This window comes from Nuphar pumila, chromosome 17 (genome assembly GCF_984573655.1).
Source record: "Nuphar pumila chromosome 17, dmNupPumi1.hap1.1, whole genome shotgun sequence".
Lineage (NCBI taxonomy): Eukaryota > Viridiplantae > Streptophyta > Magnoliopsida > Nymphaeales > Nymphaeaceae > Nuphar > Nuphar pumila.
Window position 1 is genome coordinate 4224120 of NC_143265.1, and position 6000 is coordinate 4230119.

Consider the following 6000-nt stretch of genomic DNA (forward strand, 5'->3'; position numbering starts at 1 on the left):
GATATACATATACTATATGGATCCAGATTTGATCCAAGTTTTATATTGAATTTGGACAGTATCAGGCTAAATATTTATATTTAATAATGATATATATTTTTTGTATAGATTCAAGATTTACACGGTTAGATCCAGATATATAGAATACTAGATGTATAATATGGATCCATTGACATTTGAAATATATGGTTTTAGATGTAGATTTGGATTATGGTCAAATCTTGGGTGATACATGGTTTCATTTAAGCCTGTATGAAGATCCTTTTTAATATAAATCGTGTTGGACTTGATAGATAACATCTCAAGTCAGATATATATATATATATATATATAGATATAGATCCGGTAATGGATCTAAACTTAAATGTTCAAACTTGTGGTTTGCTTAAAGCCTGGTAATTGGCTTATCATAGTTTGACATATCTAAATAATAATGAGATAACTCTTTGAATATGAATCTGGTGTATATCCAAATTGGATTTGGATATAGAGATTTATGCTTAAATTCATGATAAAAAATTAACCTAGTTTGTAAGTATTCTCATGATGATGATATATCATGAAGGAAAAGTCCAGCTAGTGTATGTAAAACCTCATGATGTCATGACTTAATGCAAATATTGCTTAAGTGTAAAGCATTGAAATAGTGAGAGCTGAATTTTACACATGCATGCGAGGATATTTATATAATAATAAATAAATCATTATAAATAACGTTCTCTATGATATGATTATATAAATACATGAAAGAATATTTTTTTTATACATAAAATGCTAAATAGTGTTGGTCAGTCACATTTATGACTATTTAGATCTGGATATACTAATCTAAAATGATCAGGTAGTGATCAACATGTGATAACACACATGAAAAGTGAAAGTATAAGTTATGGTAAAAATTTTGAAAAATAAGAATATTTGCTATGTTTGGCAAATTATGAATTTTTCATAGTACTCCACTAGTGTGCATGCCTATGGTTTAGTTATAGAAGAGCTACAAAAACCCTATGACTATGTGAGACCCACATTATGATGTATTCATTTTGATCTATAAGATGCATGACTTAGTATACAGTGAATGATGAATACTTGAAATATGTGACATGATGAAAAAATAACCTAGTTTGTAAATAGCTTCATGATAGAGATATATCATGAAGGAGAAATCCAACTAGCCTATGAAAAAACTCATAATGTCATGAGTGCAATACATAATGCACTGATTATGATAAATGTGGATGTTTATCCCATGTAGCCAATTGGGAGATATTGGATCATTGTATAGATCTAGTGTGGTGAAATGGGTCTAACTTGGAATCCAATGACCCACTTCTCAAGTGGGCATTGAGATATAACCACCTGGATTATGGTGAGCCCTTTCCACATTGGATTCTCAACATGTTTGGGAATCCAATGGGACAGTTAAGGCTGGATAACGGCTACCCAGGGAAGGTTAAATTCCCAGCCCTTGTCCCTGCAGCACAACACTGAAGAGGTCTTGATAGTTATATCGAGCCCCCCCCGGATGCAGGCCGTTAATCAATTCTCATTTCTCTCCTCATGTCTTCTCGATGCACACCTCGATCCTCTGTAAATACAATGCCCTTTATTGGCAAGCGATGTATATTATTTCACTAACCCATCATAGCCGGTCATGGGAGAAAAAGAGGCAAAACAAAAATCAATGGACATGCTTGAAACAACCAACATCAACCTTGTATGTAGATGGACTTGTTATGGTCACCACCCACCATCAGCCTTGATGAGAAATGAAAGCTTCTACAATGAACTTGTAATGGCCACAAGATTGGTGCTCGTTAAGAGGTTGCACGATGGAAAAGAGGAAGGAAAAAGTGGGGTGCTCCACTAGCACCAAAGGACCTTAATCTAGTACCGTGGTGGTAGAGTTTGTGCATCTCCTCACAGCAACTCCAGTTCTCTCCATAGGCCTTAAATGAAAACCAATCTTTTTCGGTTAAGAGGGAGAAGTACTTTGTGGGAAAGACCAAAATGGCAAGCACCTACTAATATGCGATTGAGGAAAGAAGCGAAAGGCCATGTGAAAAAGGAAAGAGAAAATTATTCACCATTCACATAGAGGGAGAATCCAAAAGGAAAGTGGTGCTTGCTTGAAATGGCACCACCACCACCTTTGTGTATGCACTATTTGAAACGGCTTTAACTATCCATGTGAAGGAGAAGGAGAGAGGTGGCTCTCATGGTAAGTTCAAATGGCCCACATGGTGCATGGAAAGAAAGAAAAAAGGAAAAAAGGAAAAAAAATGAGAGTGCATACAAGTTTTTGAAGTGGAGAGGATCTTATTGGATCCAATTTTATTCAAATTGGTTCAACCCTATTATATCAAAATTGGCTCAGACCAATAATGATTTGGCCACCTTAATTGGACTAAATCGATCCATAGATGATTGAAATGGATCTTGCCATTCTCATCTGGATTGAGATGGTTCAAGTTGGATTGGACCTGATATGTTTACCTAAACTAGATCAGAACTGTTGGACCAGCTTGCACAATGGACAATTAGACCAGAGTGGGGGCTGCACGTGGGGACCCCAATACAAGTTTGATGGACCTTTCATTAACAATATCAAGGTCAGTTCTCAAACTTCATTTATTGGTCAATTTGGATCTATAATTTGTATATTACAAGAATGGGTCAAACTTATGACTTTTGTGGACTTTTATGAGTTTGATCAAGGTAACCCAATATTAGATCTGAATATTGAGATCTAACTTTAGAATTGTTGACACAAAACTCAAAAGTACTTTGGATCTAGTTATGGTTTGATTGGATTGCTACCTATAATGAGTGAGTTTAGATCCAAACTAGCATTATGTAGATCCGAGGTTATTTAGTTTAGTTTTGGTGACTATAAACATCTTGATGTATGTCCTCATTGGATGCCTTTGTAGTATGGACCTATTATTGGTCTAGTTTTATGATTGATCCGAATAATATAATGCTAGATATGTTTGGATATAATTGTGTACATTGTATGGATTCATTAAATTTTAGATCTTAAGAACATGGATTCGAACTATAGTCAAATCCTAATTACCCATGATTTTATATGAGAATGAACTTGATAAATAATCACTTTGAACCTATAATATTGCATAAACCCAAATAAGTAATAGACCCATGATATAAACTTTGTGCTTACTAATAAGTTTATTTTGAATATTTAAATTTTGTTATTTTAACAAAACCATGAGATCCTAGAACATCATACACTACAAGAAAACACGTTGTTAGCGACGGAATATTTCCGTCGCTAGTTAGCGACGGATTAACGAGCGAAAAACATCCGTCGCTATAATCCATGAAGCATACGAAACCAGCGACGGAATATAGTCCGTCGCCCAGTCCATCGCTATTTTGCGATGGATTTTGCGACATACTATTTTGTCGTTACGTCCGCACGATTTACCGACGACTCTTGCGACAAACTTTAGTCCATCGCTAAGTAGCGACGGACTTGGCGACAACGTATCGTCCGTCGCTGGTTTCGTAAATTTGATTTACGTGGGCTTAACGACGGATTGAATCTGTCGCTAAGCCGTCGCTAAGTTTCGAATAACCCTAATCCCAGACAGCTTTTCCTTTTCTTCTTTCGTTGCTCCCGCCGTTCGCCGCTCCCGCCGTTCGTCGGTCCCGCTCCCGCCCCGCCGCCCGGAGAAAGGTAAAGGACCACCCCCCCCCCCCCCACCCACCCCCGCGTTTTCCGGCAGGGGGTTAACCCCCTCCTGTTTCTGGCAGAGGGTTTAACCCCCTGCCTTTCCGGCAGGGGGTTGACCCGGGCAGGGGGTCGACCCCGGCAGAGGGTTAACCCCCTGCCTTTCCGGCAGGGGGTTTAACCACTTGCCGTAATAGGCAGGGGGTCAATCCTTTCCTGCTCAGGCAGGGGGGCGACCCCCCTCTGTTCCGGCAGGGGGTCGACTCACTGGCGGAAAGGCTGGGGGTCGACCCCCTGCCCGAACATGGGGTCAGTTAACTCCCAACGTTTTGTAAGGGGGTTAACCCCCTATGTTCTGTAAGGGGGTCGACCCCCTGCCGGAACAGCAGGGGAGTCGACCCCTTGCCAGAATATTTTTTTTTTTGTTTTCGTGGTGACTTCATTTTAAATCAGTATTTTTTGTGCAGATTTTTCAACGGAACCAGCTCGTGCTCAGCCACCTGTGTTAAGTAAGTGTCAAAAATAATGCAAATCGGGTAAATACCCGTGGTGAGTAAGTGATGCAAACATATCACATGTTATTTAATTTATTAGATGTAACACTTTATTGTTCACACACTCACTTAGTTGTTGATATTTAGGGTTGCTTCGTTGGAGTTCGGAGATCATGCTGAGCATGATTTTAATGTGTATTGAAGTGTTCTTATTTTTGGAGTACGAAGTCCAAGCTAGGCATGGTAGTAGTTAGTGAGATATTGAAGTGTGTTTGCTGCAGGTACATGTTTGCCATTTGTTTGATATGAATGATTACAATGTATTGCAATGTTTGATGTAATTGTGTCCATGCTTGCATGTAACTTTCAATTTGATTATGACTTCCATGTGAAATTGTATAATGAAAGCATGTTTCAAATTATTGTATCGTGTCATTAATAGTTTGCACATGAAAATATTAAGTTATCAATACATGCATCAAAATTCTTGTTATTATATGACATCATATATTGCATGATAAATTTGATATATTTTTCATCGTAGCATTCTGATTGTTCTCTTTTAATTTGTTAGGCTATTATTCGTCACTTCATAAAAAAATGACTGCAAACCGTGAATGGATGTACCGTAGGATAGTGGACAATGAGTTATCGCATGAATATATGGATGGTGTTGACAGTTTTATTGAATTTGCAACGGCAAGTGTCAGTACAGTCGATCCTAAAGGTCAGATTAGGTGTCCCTGCAAGATTTGTAAGAATAATCGATTTGTAGAACCTCATAGCGTTAGACATCACCTATACAGGAAGGGTTTTGTGAGTGATTATCAGAACTGGACGTTTCATGGAGAAGAATTTAGAAACGATTTTGATGCATGGGTGAATGTGGTGCACGATAATCCATATACGGATTTGATATTTGATGCCGCAGGAACAAAACTGGGTTCTGCTATGAGTTCTAGTGATATAAGAACTGCAGTAGATGAAGAAACACCAAACCATGCAGCTAGTAGATTTTATGATTTACTTAGAGATGCTGATGAGCCACTTTGGAACGGTTGTAAGAGTCACACTATCTTGTCTGCAGTTCTTCAACTAATGAATTTGAAGTCCGAGTATAATTTGAGTCAATCATGTTTTGACCGTTTGTGCATGATTGTGAAGAGTATGTTGCCCAAAGATGAGAAATTGCCACAAAATTTCTATCGTGCAAAAGTTATGGTCAACGCTCTAGGTATGGGTTACAAAACGATTGATGTTTGTCCAAATCACTGCATGTTGTATTTCAAGGAGCAGAAAAACAACATATCATGCCCGTCATGTGGGCATCCTCGGTTCAAGTCAAAGACAAGAGGCAATGATAGCACTAGACCAAAGGAAGTTTCATACAAGTCGCTCTGCTACTTTCCTATCACTCCTAGATTTCAGCGATTGTATATGTCTTCAAGGACAGCTAAACACATGAGATGACATGCAAATAAAGTTCGACACGATGAAAACAAGATCACGCATCTTGTTGACGCTGAAGCTTGGAAGCACTTTGATCGTACTCATCAGAACTTTGCAATGGAAGTGCGAAATGTTAGACTCGGTCTATGTACAGATGGATTTAATCCATTTGGGGGTAGATCAACTCCATACTCATGTTGGCCAGTATTTGTAACTCCATACAACCTTCCACCAAGCTTGTGTATGAAACGTCCAAATCTTTTCTTGTCTCTGTTGATCCCTGGTCCGACCTCACCTGGCCAAAATCTTGATGATATTTAAGGCCATTGATTGATGAACTAAAAGTATTTTGGGATGACG